Source organism: Pseudorasbora parva, chromosome 18 (assembly GCF_024679245.1).
Source record: "Pseudorasbora parva isolate DD20220531a chromosome 18, ASM2467924v1, whole genome shotgun sequence".
NCBI lineage: Eukaryota > Metazoa > Chordata > Actinopteri > Cypriniformes > Gobionidae > Pseudorasbora > Pseudorasbora parva.
The window spans coordinates 25,166,960-25,183,518 of NC_090189.1; the positions used below are offsets into that span (position 1 = coordinate 25,166,960).

Consider the following 16,559-nt stretch of genomic DNA (forward strand, 5'->3'; position numbering starts at 1 on the left):
TAGACGACTTTTTGCTAGCTGGGAATGCATTACAGAAGTCATGTCATCTGCATAGTGAAATCAGGGGCAACAATTCATCTTCATTTCAAGTAAAACCTTTTCCAAACAAGCTTTCTGATTATTGTCTCTTGCACCACTTCTACTTTTGCTGTAATGTAAAACGTGACATTTAATGTGCTGGTCTTTAGATGAATGAGGCCTGATAAATGCTGCTCTGATCTGGTTTCAATCACACACAGGTCCCTGCATTCATCAAACTCTCTCACTATGGACACCTACTGTCCCATCACACGCAGCAAAATCCTTCTCTGTCCACCTCTTAACACAAGCAAAAGAACAACTATTCATTCGTTTTTAAGCCTTTTCATGTTAAGACACACATCAATCCACTCCTACGACATACCTGAGGAAGCAAACACTGGCGGTCGATGTGCATGGAGTGTGCAGCAAACATGGCCGGACACGTCCCTCAAGTGGAAAGCAAGGCTCGCAACGGGAGTGTCGGCAGACCCTCTTTTCAACTATCTGGCACTAGCACACAAACACACGGATGCCCTTCCCATGCTTCTTTGTTCACAAAACTTTCGTTTGTCAAGTTCCTGTCACAGGCACTGGCTGCTTCGGACACATTACAACGGATTGCTTACAAACACATACAGTATTAATACAAGGGCAAATACAACACACATTATGTTGCTTTTGATTTCATACATTTTTTATGTTTTTATAAATATCTGACAGTGTTGACAAAAAACAGTAGCAACACAGCAGTGAAAATAACCTTTTTGGGGCTGTATTTTACCCTTTTTAGTAAGGTCCATTGTTGGGGGAAGTTACTTTGAACAGTAATACATTACAATATTGCGTTACTCCCCTAAAAAAGTAACTAATAGCGGCACTTAGTTACTTTTTTTTAAAGTAAAGTTACATTACTTTTGCATTACTTTTTCTTATCTGAGCTGCTCAAACAAAACAAATGTCAGCAGCAAGTGCATTGGTAAAAAAAGTGAGATTAAATGCGTATATTAAAAAAATATATTAAAAAATATTATTTATATTACTAAATTTGATTTAACATAATTATTGGAGGTTTGTGTCTTTTGATTTTACATTTCACTGATTTTATTAATTTTGAGAAATGCTGAATATTTGTGTAAATGAGATGAGTAAATGGATGTCACATTTAGTCAAGAACGCCTCTGCACTTACTCCAAATTTTTCTCAACATAGGGACAAGAGAGCTGTCAGTCAATAAGACAAAGTAACTTGTGATACTTATTTGAAAAAGTAACTGTGATTTCTTGTGAATTTAAAATAATGCGTTACTTTACTAGTTACTAAACGTAACTCGAGTTACCCCAACACTGGGTCTAATACGCATTTTAATCTACATGAGGTATTAAATTATGGCAGATGTGGGCTTGTTGATGACTGATTTTGTTTCTTGGCTCGGCTTATAGGTTGCTTCACACGGTGACCTGTAAGATCAGATCTGGAAAATAAAGACAGGATTTTCTGGTGGAGAATGTGGGCAAATACAATGCAACAAGACACGACAACACAAACATGAGCTCAGCAGTAGCAAGTGTGTTAACCACTGCACCATGGCATCCAGAAAAAAAGGACAAACTTAAAGTAAAGATCAGTGAAGTATGCATGTTTAACTACATGACTGATGCCATGATTATTCCACATGTCAAATGTAAGAATATGTGCACTACGATATGCAAAAGCATACAAATATTCCTAATAGTTTGCATGCAGCACAAGAAGTGCTTTCAAACACCAGCTATTCATGGGATTGTTTACAGAAACACACCCCGTGTCTTTAGCAACCGTGGCCTCATATTAATACGCCTCGGGAAATGACAAGTTAGAAGATGCTGCAGTGTCCCGCAGATGCGTGTGGAGTAGCATGCATGCGGTCTGAGCCCGGGGAAAGAGAAGTGCAGGTGCAGCAGGAGGTCACCTCCCGGGTGTGCACGAGTGTGCACCACTACGCACGAGTCCTGAGTGGCAGCACTGTACACATGCCATACTGCAGTAGGAAAGTGCAGAGGCTTACTGATGAATAGTTGATGAGCAACTTCTAGGTGGAACGCAGAGAGGCATTTTTCCCCCCTTCAGCTACAATCTCTCCCTCTCTCTTACACTCCCATTTACATCTTGTATACTCCCATCCTTCCACATCTCCACTCCTTTTTCTCCTTGCTGTCAAGGCTGTAAACTACTGTGCTTTATTGGAAGGCTGCATGTTTGGATGATGACAGAGGAGAAAACCCTGCCGAATGCATTTCACCCTCAGATCAGAGAGGAGCTGTTTGGGGTCAGGGTCAATGACATAATTATGAAGAAACGGACAAATCTTTAAAAAAGAAGGAAAGTTTAGAGCAAGGGTTATTATAGTTAAAACTAAAACAAGAACCATTAAAATGAACTGAAATTAAATAAAACGGTAACACTTTAGAATTAACATTAACTATGAGCACATTTGTTACAGTATGTATTAATCTTTGTTAATGTAAGTTAATAAAAAAATACAATATTTCATGTTAGTATAAGTGCATTAACTAATGTTAAGAGATACAGCTTTTGTATTTTAATACTGTATTATTAAAATTAACTTCTACACTTATTTTATGTGAGCTATTTGGCAAAGCAAATTATTTCTAAAACTATTAATTTAGTTTAACTTTATGTACAACAAAAAAACTACAACTGAAATACCTAGACATATTTAAAATAAAAAAATAAAAACTTTAACTAAAATTAAAATGTAAAAATCTATAATAGTATCTCAACGATAATAAAATAACAGTTTAGAACACATGCTGAGGGAAAAAGTTTAAATTTAAAACCACTTAAGCTCTGCAGCAAATTTCGAATAATTATGATGTATGCAAATTTGGACCCAATTATGGGTCGCAGAGCTGAAGTGGTTACTGACTCATGGGGTGTAACCATTAAAATCACCCAAAAATGAAAATTCTGTCATCATTACTCTCCCTCATGTCGTTCCAAACCCGTAAGACTTACGTTCATCTTCAGAACACGAATGAAGATATTTGTTATCAAATATGAGATATGATTTCTGTTCCTTTGTTGACAGCTAGGCAACTACCATTTTGGTGCTTCAGAAAGTTCAGAAAGAGGTTATAAAATCCATATGAATTGAGTGGTTTAGGCCAAATTTTCTGAAGACGCATGATCACATTATATGATGAACAGATTTAACTTTTATTCACATATAAACATTCATAAACTCACACGTCACACTGTAAAAATTCAGGCCCCAATTGAAAATTTGAGTGACTGATCACATCTACATTTTTCAGTTGGCCAAATTTAATTTCTGTAAAAAATATCTTCATTTGTGATCTAAAAATAAATGAAAGTATTACTGGTTTGGAAAGACAGGAAGGTGAGGCAGAATTTCATTTTGGGTAAAATAACCCAATACACCCATTTCCATACACCCAAATACATGTGAATGTACACCATTTAATTATAATTTTTTCGGTACAAATATATATATATATATATATATATATATATAATACCACATGACATTATACAACATGAAATAACCTTATCTTGTCATAAAAAAGGTCAAATTACATAGGCCTATTTTATTATATTTCTGACCATAGTAGTAATGAGGGACTGCAGGTGTCTCCATTCTTTTTCCCTCATGTTTCTTTGCAAAGATCGTACCACATGACAAAAGATGACTATTAATAAGCAGTTAATCAGTTTTGTTAAAATACTTTTTAAATCCTTACATTTGAACTACTTAATGAAGTCTTCTTAAGAAGAGTTTCATTCTTTTAATTAGGCAGACGCTTTAAAATAAAGATTTTTAAAGGATTTTTAAAACATTTAATACAGTAAGTAATACATTTTTAATGAATTATTAGATAGACAAAAGTGTCATGTCATTGGCCCATCCTCATATAGCATAAAAACCTTAGTTTGTGCACTGTGAACGCCTCACCTGTCACGACATCCTTCCCCTGCCACATGTGCACCTACATTACATGTGGACCAGATACATTATTTACTACAGAGGGAAATGCACTCGAGGCAGGGATCTACCAAACATTATTTTTAGTGGAGATGACGTGGAGAGAATGAGCGTTTGAGCGTATGGGATCTGAGAGCCCAGTTTGCGTTTAGTTCAGTAAACAGCAGAGTACATGGACAGCTGGGTTTAGTCTACACTTAAGAACAAATGTAACCTCTATAATATTGCTAAATAGCACATGCATAAACAAGCATGACTGCCTTTCCAAAGAGTAATCAATCCAAGGTATAAAAAGGGGAATTCCCCACAACAGAAAATAAGGAAAGAAACATTGCAACAAGGCGGGAAATGACTAAATAATACATGGAACCTATAGTTTTCAAGTTAAATTGCTGTTGTGTGTGGTGATAGCGATACTTTACAAGAAGATAAGTTTGTTAAAAAGTGTCATTTATAATCTGCAAGTTTCATTCTTGAACCAATTCCTAAAGTTTTGCAGTTGAATAGAAGGTAAGAGAAAACATCTTAATAGCAAAGAGCAAAGACTAACACAAAAATGTCTACTCCTTACGCCCCTCCACCCAAATACTCCCAGCTAAACATTAGAGCAGTCTGTCAGTTTATTTTCCCTGGGAAGGTCTTGTAAAAAAGGGGGCCATAAGTTCAGTTAAAACTAATATTTGCCAGATCACCTCCCATGATCGCTGCTTCCTCTAATAGTGATGTCAGTTCAAACTCTGCGTTAGTTTTCATGCCAGCTGCGGCTAAGTAACGGCTTACTCCTCGCCACACAAGTACAAGTCTTTTTTTGTCATTCGACCTGTCAGCTCAACTGATTAAGCCGAATTAACCTGAACAAATCATTCAGAATATTAAAGCCAAGTGCACATATAACGATAAACAACAATCAAGTCCAAGCAGAGTGGAAAATTAGAGCCAATTACCCAACCCGATCACACATAAATGCTTATAAATAGTACGAGTGTGCAATGTCCTGGAATGTATACGGCAAAACTCATTTTGGCGTGCATATGATACGCTGTTTTTCGCGTGCATATGATACGCACTTTATGGCGTATATATGACACGCTTTCTTGGGTAGGTTTAGGGTAGTGGGGTGGGGGGTTCGTATGTATAATACACCATAAAGTGCCTATCATATGCACGCAAAAAACAGCATATCATATGCACGCCAAAATTATATCATATGCACGACATTGCACACTCGTACTATTTATACGCATTTTTCGTGAGATTCGGCTGAATTACCACAATTCGCAAGAACAGATCCAGTGGATATAGTTGTTTTGGTGGCAAATTTTAACATTGTCTTGACTGACAATAAAAAAATCCTAAAAAATGCATTGCCTCAAATTTCGAGAGTTACCAATCCATCTCCTCAACAAATCAAAATTCTTGAAATTTTGGTAACACATTATTTTAGTGTCCTTGTTACACGTGTTACATGTAGTTACTAAGAACTACAAATTATTCATTACATGCAACTAACCCTCAACCAAACCCTTATCCTACCGTAACCCTATAGTAAGTACATTTAAAGGGTTACTTCAGCGATTTAGCATATGGCTTTGTATTAGAAACCCGGGAGTATATTAGAATGATCGTGCTTCCACCCCTCATATCCCTCTTAGACGAGAGATTTTTCATTTTATTTCTGGAAAAAATACTCTTTTTGGACTACCACAATACTAGATGGACTACCACAAGCTGTCGTAGATACCATCGCTTCAGCTAGAGCCCCCTCTACGAGGCGCCTCTATGCTCTGAAGAGGAACCTGTTCGTTGAGTGGTGCGCTTCCCGCCGGGAAGACCCCCGAAGGTGTTCGATTAGTGTCGTGCTTTCCTTCCTGCAAGATGGGTTGGAGCGAAGTCTGTCTCCCTCCACCCTCAAGGGATATGCCGCCGCAATAATGGCATACCATGATGTGGGAAAGTCCGTGGGAAAGCACGACCTAATCGTCAGGTTCCTCAGAGGTGCAAGGAGACTAAATCCTCCTCGTCCAACCTCGATACCCTCTTGGGACTTGGCTCTAGTGCTCATAGCACTCCAGAGCCCCCCATTCGAGCCTTTGGCGTCTTGTGAGCTTAAAATCTTGTCAATGAAGACAGTGCTCCTGACGGCATTGGCCTCTATCAAGAAGGTAGGGGACCTGCATGCACTTCGGTCAACGAATCGTGCCTAGAGTTCGGGCCCGGTAACTCTCACGTTGTCCTGAGACCCCGGCCCGTATACGTGCCCAAGATTCCTACCACTCCCTTTCGAGATCAGGTAGTGAACCTGCAAGCGCTGCCTTCGGAGGAGGCAGACCCAGCCCTGGCTTTGCTGTGTCCGGTCCGCGCTCTTCGCGCTTACATCGACCGGACCCAAAGCTTTCGGACCTCAGAGCAACTCTTCGTCTGTTACAGAGGCCAGCAGAAGGGAAAGGCTGTCTCCAAGCAGAGGTTAGCCCACTGGATAGTGGATGCTATAGTCTGGCTTACCAGTCCCAAGACGTGCCTTGCCCGTTCGGTGTAAGGGCACACTCCACTAGGAGTGTTGCTTCTTCCTGGGCGCTGGCTCAAGGCGCCTCGCTGACAGACATATGTAGAGCTGCGGGCTGTGCGACACCTAACACGTTCGCTAGATTCTATAGCCTACGTGTAGAGCCGGTATCTTCCCGCATCCTCGCCCCCAGTGGCCAGGAGCGTTAAGTGCCCGTTCTAAGTGTCGGCTTGCAAACGCCACTCCCACCCTCTGGGCCGGATACGTGCGTCTATTGTCTCCCCGGGAAACCGGCTAACCCTGTCGAGCTCCTCCGTCACCCCTTCGGTGTCAGACGTTGCGGACCGTCTGACGCCAGGCCTGCACCCGTATGCTTGTGAAACGTGGCTGTAGGCTGGGTTCCATATGTAGCGGTTCCCTCACGGCAACCCCATATGTGTATTCTTCCACGGTGCCAGCTACCCTTCGGGCTAGCCCCGTGTCTTTCCCTGGACAGAGCCCGCTCTGTCGTCTCTGAGCGTGTTCTTTCCCCCCTACAATTAGGTTGGAACCACCCCAGAGACTGCCATATGTTGCACTATTCTCTTAAGTTAGTCATTATGTGTACTCTACCACCATGCCCTCAGGGGGCCGTGGTCCGCAGCGTTCTATCTCCCGAGGTAGGCACGCTTCCCAGCGTTATCCAAAGATAGTCATTCTGAGTGGGTCTTGCAGAAACAGCAGTGACTGTCCTCCCTGCTTGGAGCCCTGGCTTCCGTACCATACTAGACGGTACAGTGTGCTCAAGCAGGACACTGGAAGGGCCAGCATCCTGGCGTTTTCAATAGGGATCCCATTCGTCGGTTTAGTTCTGACGTACGTCGAACGTGACCGACTGAAAGGGAACGTCTCGGTTACGTATGTAACCCTCGTTCCCTGAAGGAGGGAACGGAGACGTACGTCCCGTCGCCAGGTGCTGTGCTTCCGCTGGGAGTCCGGTCACTAGACGGCTCCTCAGCAGGAAAAGCACTAATCTACTATTCTACTTCCTGTTTTATACCCGTGCTGCGGGGCGGAGCGTGGAATGCATGGATGGCATGCCAAATTTCATTGGCTCGTTTTTAAACACTCGAAGTAGGATTGGTCTCTAAAGTCAGATCCCATTCGTCGGTTCAGTTCTGACGTACGTCTCTGTTCCCTCCTTCAGGGAACGAGGGATACATACGTAACCGAGACGTTTGCATTCTCAAAAAACTTTACGTTCACTCCAAAAATGTTTGCATCCCTCCTGATAAAAAACGTTATGTTCACTTCCAAAAAGGTTGTTTCCCTGAAAAACTTTGGGCTTGCTTCCAAAATGTTTGCGTTCCCGAGAAACTTTGCGTTCCCTCCTTTAAAAAGTTTGCATTCCCCCAAGAAACTTTACGTTCACTTCCAAAATGTTTGCGTTCCCCCCGAAAAACTTTGCGTTCCCCTGGGAAACTCTGCGTTCGCTTCAAAAATGTTTGTATTACCAAGAAACTTTGCGTTCGCTCCATAAATGCTTGCGTTTCCTCAAGAAACGCCCCCATCACCATGCCTTTTTGGCTGCTCCATACTTTTGTGTATTCAAATCTGTGAATTAAGACAAACAGCCTGGGGCTAAAAACAAGTCTATACAGACACAGATACACATTTAACAGAAATTTATATTTATTTATTATAGCATCACCTGTTATCAGAACAATTGCCTAATATGCAATTAATGAGTATTGAGTGGAAACTGTGTCCATTCTACCTCAGGATTGGAGTCTCTGAGGTTCACAGTCTTTGGTTTTAAAGCAGACACATAATGAAGAAGAAGAAAATGCAGAGCAAACAGAACAGGGTTCCAACAACTTCACTGCTTAGACCACTAACGACTTACAGACGTGTCTTTTCACATATGACACATGCCAAATGTTTCCGAGGGGTTTAAATGTTATTCTCTGTGGCAAAAAAGGAGGCACACGATTCATGATTTGTGCATTAGTGCAATTTAAACATTTGTGATTAGTCATGATTTCCCAGTGTGTTAATGTCAGAACTGATGAGAGTAGCACTATAGTCACACCACATCTGCAGGGTGCAACCTCTTAGGCCTGGTTGTAATATTTTTGGGGCTGTCAGAATCCTGTTCATATACTGCCTCTAAGTGGTGAATATGAATTCTTCTGTGGAAAAACCCCAGACAACCAAAAAGACGGTGAGCAATGATCCATTCTATATTTTATTATATCTATGTATATCATTTTAATATACATGTTCTAAAATTGCAAAGCTATTGAATTCTGTAACTTCCCACAAACCGTTTAGTATTTCCTTTGAGTATTTCTTTTATACATTTCTTCTTAGAAAATGTAAAATGCTAAGCACACTCATCCTACACCTGACTCCAGATATTTTGCTCTGCCCACGCATAACATCTCGCCGGTATTTATTACCCATATGGGTAAAAAAGCATGTACTAGGTTCTTAAACGTAATTTGCAGAACATGTTCTCACTGCCTGTATAAATATGCAGTTCTCATAAAGAGTGTACCGTTTCTCTCTCAAATGGTCACAATGCACCAGTACATCGAGTTCCAATAAAAACACGGCTCACACTCAACTGCCTTTACAGCCGGAGCCTAAAACACCCTTACTCAGATTTACAGCTTGTCAATTACAAGGTATTACGCAGGCTTGTCTCTGCCGCCTTTCCCTTCTTAACACCATGCAGACAATCCAATCCCTACGGGCCTATTTTCAGAGCTCTTTGAATTTATCACACGATGGACAGCTCTGCCACTTTTGTAACCCAGCAAGGTCATTTTTGTCACAGATACTGTGTTTAAAGACAGAAATTATTACATTCGTGGGTTAGGACTGCAGAAGAGTTAACCCTCATGCAATTCAGCATTTTCAGCAAAATGATGCACCACTTGCGTTAATGGAGGTCGCTTTTTATTATGGGATTCATTTATTCCCAGTGCATTAAGAACTTTAATTATAAGAGGGTAGCCCTTGTTAAAGGGCTATACAGTATACAGTGTAGCGTAACTAACCTTGCACTGGTTGGCAGTATGATCACTGTTCATGTTTCTTTTTATAGGCTTCGAATGTGAAATCAAAGAATTGAAGACACTATACTGTAACCCATAAAAAATGACTGCAATTTTAGAAATCTGAAGTACCCACTCTGAATTGATTTAAAACACTCAAACTAACCTAACAGCGTACAAAACAACTTACAAAAATAACTAAATGTCTGAATGGTCAAGGGCATTCAGACCTGTTTTGCTATTCTAATATACAGTATGTTGAGATTATATATTTAAAGTTATTTGGACACATCAGCCACACTTAAAAAGGGGATGGGTCACAAAAAAATCTGCATTTTTTTTTTACTGGGTGTCTATTCACGCCAAGTGCAAATAGCTTGCCTTCATTTTTGCCTTCAAAAAATGCTTGTTGGTCTAACTTAATAAAATCATGACACCTGTTTCCACACAGTTGAACTGATTTATTTGAACTAAAACTGGTTTTAGTGCAATTAAGCACTGATAAGTAAAATTCATCTAAAGTGAATCAGACCGCACCGGTTTCATTTGATGTATTCTGTGAATGTTTCCTGAAAATAATTGACTTTTGTTGAGCCAACCACTGCTGCTGCTGTTCAGACTTGAGCAGATTTTCAGTGTGTTTAAGAAAATGGAAAGTTAGAGTTGTTAGAGTTGAAGTGTTTAATGTTTAGTAGTGAATGTCCTGTTTGATTGGGTTAATTGACTGAAACATGTTACTTCAAAATGAAAACATCAAGCTATGTCAAAGAGTAGCCTTTTTAAGGCAGTTTAACATGAAGCAATCACATTTGAACCAGAAACCTGATATAATGGTTTTAAATCAGTATGAATTGCTTAAATAAAGTGAACATGCATCATAAAATCATTGTTTTATTTTTTGTGTGTTGTTGGCAAGCGCTTTTTGCACTAGATCCTCCCAACAAAGATGCGCATACTTTAATGTCTTCAGTGGTGTAGTCAGTATTGTATAAGGCTTGTGGACCTTATTTTAACGCGATTGGCCCGGGTTCGGGAACGTAAATGTCTTCGGGAACGTCTTCCCCATCACATATCACATCCAAAAAGGCATTTACTTACAATAAAAATGAAGACATTAGAAAAGACAAGTGGAAATTAAGTGTGTAATAAAATTTTAATAATAATAAAAGTATTTATTGGGTAGGTTGAATGGGTAACAATTCTATGAAAGTAAAAAAAAAACCTGCTGCTTGTGACGACACATTGATATCTTAAGACACGAACCGATCAGTTTCTGTGAGAAACCGAACAGTATTTATGTTATTTTTTTACCTTATATCCAGACGAATCTCATCTAGCGTTTCAACCCTTTATTACTACCGTCTAAGTAAGGTCCAAACCGGTGCGATCATAGCTATATATAGATTTCTCATTAGTGCCTGTGCGGATCGGTAGAATGAGGCATCTACATAATATATATTAGGGATGCAACAATACAGATATTACACGGTTCAATACATACCTCGGTTTTTAACCACGGTTTTCGATTCGGTTCTTTTTTATTGCTATTCTATTAGTAGGCGACAGGAACAGAAAGAGGTTAAGAAGATTTTTATATATTTTATTGTAACTTAATTTCTTAAAGAACTCTCTTTTTAGAATGGCAGTGAATTCCCCAAAGACGCTCAGCATGCTACTCTCTGAAAACCCTTATTTAAACTTTACTTTAAAAAAAAAAAAACTTGTACACATTCCTGGTGTATTGTATAATATAAACGAAATATATTTAAAGCTCAGAGATGTACAGTAGCATTTAAGTATTTCATTGAACGAATAAATGTAGGCTAAAATTAAAAATACAGTCTTCAATATGCAATATACATTGATTGACAGCTACTGTATATACTTTATTCAAGTGCAGTGAGTGATTTTTCTCTTTGTTTTAGCTGTTTTATTTACATAATTTTAGAGGCAAACTGTTCCTTTAAGGACAAGTGTTCACAATTACCAGGCTGCGCTGCTGTCAATAGAAGACCTGCTCACATCTCATATTCAAACACACATGGTTTTATTTTCACTTTAGACATAACCGACTGTGGTTATATATGTTAACATTGTGTGTATTTGACAGTATTAACGCAGTAAGACTACTTAGTCCAATAATCACGTCACGTGTTTGACAGGCGCGCGCTGAGTGCGCATGTAAAACCCAAATGAAATGTTTAACCGGCAAGGCTTGAAAATGCGGCTAAACACCCCCTAACTTTAGTGCACGATTAAATAAATGCTCATACCAGTGTGTAGACTCACCGGCACACTCAAAAAGAGGCGAAATAACTGAGAGAAATATTGCAAATGAAGAGAAATAGGAATAATTTATTAAAGGGTCATGAAACCCGAAAACACTTTTTTTGAGATGTAAACAGATATGTATAGGCTGCAAATCAAATCATTGAGAACACTAAGGCTACTCATTAAGGGTATTCATATGTGAAAATAGTTATTTTTGCATTTTTCAGAGCGATTTCTGTCTTCCAGTTTGAAAAGCTTAGTCGGAGCAACGTCACAAATGCTGACGTCAGCGTGTGCTTTTCGGCCCAAGTATGGGCTGCTGGGGACATGCTGACGTCGACCGCTCCGAGCGATTCTCGATATATTCATGACATAAAGCTCATTCAGTCCAATCAATGCACTGTAGTATGCATACAAGATAATTTAGTTAATATGCATGAGATAGTCACTTCTGTCAGGCTCGTCTTTCATCATTATTGTAGAGACATGGTGGGGAAGTTTTGGAAGCAGCGTGCGGAAAAGTCAAGGAGGAAAGCTAGGCGTTATGCCGATACGAAGTAACGTAAGGGCGCCGAGCGAGCTGTAAGCGGGCGGCGTCTGTGGAAGCCTTTGCTACAAAGGCTCGGGAAAGTAAAATTAACTTGAGCAAATGCACGCCGAACCTGCAAGCGTTGACTATCTAATTTATGTTATGAATAACATTTATTTTCATTTCTCACTGAATTATGCTGTTTGAAGAGCTGAATGATTTGCGATCTCTGCTGCACGCCACTCATAGCTCTCTCATTCGCTGTACTCATCCCTCATTTAATCTCTCTGTTGTAAACAATGCCAACGTGAACCAAGAACATGTCTCAGAACCGCTGTAACTGCTGCTGTTGGTATCGCTAATTTTAATGCACCTAATGACACTCCCCTATTTATGCAAACCATTCCCTCTTTCCACACAATACCATCCCATCTTTTCACAGTCGACCACTCCCCTTTTAAGAAGCCTTTTCAAATCGAAGGTGTGAAAAAACACCACTGCAGCAGGGGGTTTCATGACCCTTTAAATGTAAAACCAAAAAAAAAACGCAATTCACAAGCTTGTATTGAACCGTGAATGCCGTATCAAACGGTTCAATATTATATTGAGAACTGTGGCATCCCTAAATATATATTCATGATCGCACCGGTTTTGACCTTACTTAGATGGAAGTAATGACAGGTGGGAACACTAGATGAGATTCGTCTGGATATGAGGGAAAAAAAATAGCATAATACTGTTCAGTTTCTCACAGAAAACGATCGGTTCGTGTCTTAAGACATCAATGTGTTGTCATGAGCAAGCATGTTTTTTTGTTTTTTTTACTCTCATAAAAGTGTTACCCATGCACATGCATTATGACTGACAGACTGGAAACGGTTGAAGTTAAAAATCTGAATTTGTGTTCTACTGAAGAAAAAACACACCTATGTATTGGATGCACTGGGGGTAAGCAGAGGGCTTTTATTTTCCCATTAAGGCTGCATCCATTAAATAATTTAAATGACTATAATAATTTACACTATGTTATTACTGCATCATGTTACAACAATACTGAGGTAAAAATAGTATGTATTTGCCAAAATAAAGTATTAATACCATCTTATTATTATTTACACATAACTAACTTTTACATGGTGTAAACAGAATATATCACTATTTTCTCTCAGTGTAAATAGCACCTACAGCTATTCGCACAGTGTAAATAGCATATATTGTGAAGAAAATATGAAAATAAATAGAATCTAGTTGCCATATTCTTGGTGTAAATAGCATATACTGTATTGCTATATGCACTTAGTACAAATAGCCGCTTCCCTTTTTAAAACAATTTATATTGCCACTGTTCAAAAGTTGTTGTTTTTGAAGGTAGTGTCTTATGCTCACCCAGGCTGCATTTATTTGATCAAAAATACATTAAGGGTGCTTTCACACCTGCCTTATTTAGTTCGGTTGAATTGTACTAGAGTTCGTTTCCCTCTTTGGTGCGGTTCGTTTGGTCAGGTCTGAAAGCAGCAATCGCACTCGGGTGCGCACCAAAAGCGGTCCAAACAAGCGTACTGAGACCTCCTTGAAGAGCTGGTCTCGGTACGATTTCAAACGAACTCTGGAGCGGTTCGTTTGTGGTGAGAACGTGATCCGACCTCGAACAGAACCAACTGCAAAAGTACTGATCATTTTTGGACTGAACCAGCTGCCGTAGTTAGCTGCGCTGACATTGTGTGCATGATATTATTACCTGATAGTTCGTTAGCAATATTTTTGGAAGATGGAAGCATGTCAAGAGTTAATAATTAATGCACGGCTCCGCTTGAAGTGACGAGCGATGCGCGCTCGCCGTCTGCAGTGCATTAGAACGTTGTTTTCATGTCGCATCCGCGCTTCATTATAGAAATGTATTTGCATACTGTGGTAAATACACACAGTGTAGTAGATAATGGCCAGGGACAAAACTGGCCCGCGCAGTCTCTCCATAGTGTGATTATAGTTTGCTGGCTTTGCCTCTTCTGTTGGAATTTTCCCACACGTAAATTCTGACCAATCGAAAAGCAGTTTATGAAAATACGCCATGGCCAATGAGTGATGTGGATGTTGTCACGGGCTTGCGTTTTGGTTCGTTTCAACTGGTTCGGACCAAAGCATTCAGTGTGGTGTGAAAAGGAACCAAAAAATCTGAAAAATGCAACAATGTATAATTGTTTGCCCTTGGTTCGGACCAAATGAACCGAACTAGAGATGTGAAAGCACCCTAAAACAGTAATATTGAGAAATATTATTAGAATTTAAAATAACTTTTGTACTGTATTAAAATCCAATCAGTCATTCTAAAGGCTAATTTACACTGCACCAGCAAACAGCAAACATCAACAGAAACGTACATATGAACGTGTACATGAAAGTGTTAAAGGATGCACAACAAGCAAATGTCTGTTTTGAGAACTTGTTATACAAATGCAATGATTTTCACACATTTTAAGTGTGACCTCATTCCAATAATTTTGGGGGCTACTGTATGTAAATGTAAACTCCATACAGACCATGAACATGCTTTAAAGAGAAGTACTGCATTCTGTAGTTGTGTCTGTCCACCGAATAGTATAAGTTCTGAATAGTTCTACTGTTCTGTGTAATATCACATTGCGAGACACTTACAGCTTGTGAAGGCAGAAGGTGGATTATTTCAGAAGTAGAAGTAATGAGAGTGCACATGGGGGCTATATAAGGAGACATGAGCTGGCAAAAAGTTCCAGAGGAAAACAGACAGAATGGGGCCAAACAGTCAAGATTTTCTTTCCCTATAGACCTAATGCGCCAGAGAAATAGCATGCAGACATATTTAGAATATAGTCTTTGAACTTCCGTTTTTGCAGTAGCTCTGTTTATTTTCTTTATTTATGCCGTTGTGTGCACATCAGCTGTGCACTCGTTATCGCTGGGCAATTTGGGATAGAACGAGTGCACTCGATAACGTCCACTCTGATTTCGGACACCACTACAAATGGCTGTCCCCTCAAATAATGCCCTATTTGAGGGTATAGGGGGTGATTTCGGATTCAGCCAATGAGAAGCTAGGTTGTTCTGTAATAAAGTTAGCATTCCTGTTCATCTCACTTGCTTGGACAGTGAAAAAGTACATGACTTCAAATCTTTGCTCATAGAGGCTCAGTTATGTTGCCAGGTTTTGAATCAATCACCTGAGCAAAAAACGTAATGTGGCTAATGACTCTGGAGCTGCAGGGAAATTACATCATGGCAACACTGATTGGCTGATGACTCCACATGAATGTGCACTATCCTGAACCCTTTATTAACAACTATCCTGAGCGGTGATGTCAAAAGCATACAAATGACACACGAATTGTTGAAAAATGTATTGGTTTCACTTTATTTGATGGTTCTGTTGACTATATACTGTGAGTAACATTGCGCCTACATGTCTACTAACTCTCATTAGAGTGCTAGTAGAGTATTAGTGCATTGGTAGGTTTCGGGTTAGACTAAGTTGACATGTACTTGCAAAGTCAGTAGAATGTATAATGGGGGATCATCACAATAAAGAGTTAGCAGATATTAATCAGACATTCTTTTAATACTCTAATGAGAGTTAGTTCACCCAAAAATGAAAATTCTGTCCCTAAAGCTACACTAGCTGTCTCATTTCGTTAAATTTCGAAGGCTGCGTCCTCCGGAGGACACGTCCTGTGTAGGATGCAGTATACGGAGTGTCCTCAATCAGAATTAAACGAGACGTCCTTTGTAGGACACACAGGCAGGAAGTATCACGTTGCTATGCCAACACATCAGCCTCGTTGCGCTCTCACGCCAGTTATATGAATTAAAATTATTTATAACTTGAAAATTACTATGAAATTGTTTCTTGTCTTGACAGCAATGTACTGTTCTAAACATTTAAAAAGCACTAAAGCGTTGTAATCCTGTTAACCACAACTATCTGTTTGAGGTAATAGAGCTTAAAAATAAAAACAAGCTTGAACTTACATTTTAAACACCACACCTACACTCGCATGTATATCTGGCAGTGGTGCCGTTTTTTCATATAATATAAAAAAAATATATATATGACGGTTGTTAACGGCGACCCAAAGAATTATGGGTTATCTCAGCCGTGAAGGCTACACCTCATGCACACTCCGAAATCCTGAGAAAGAAGGACGCATTCGAAGGCCGCAT

General features: G+C 39.6%; 1 protein-coding gene across 11 annotated transcripts in view; it reads right to left on the reverse strand.

Annotated features, from left to right (window-relative positions):
• Nucleotides 1-16,559, reverse strand: part of nrg2a (neuregulin 2a) — a 121,034-nt gene that overhangs the window by 93,690 nt on the left and 10,785 nt on the right. The window contains exon 1 of one of the 11 annotated variants that reach the window (XM_067424420.1): nt 404-426. The exons of the other annotated variants lie outside the window; for them this stretch is intronic. The gene's annotated coding sequence lies outside the window, so the exon portion shown is untranslated. Of the gene's footprint in view, nt 1-403; nt 427-16,559 lie in introns of those variants that run through there. 11 annotated transcript variants of the gene reach the window in all.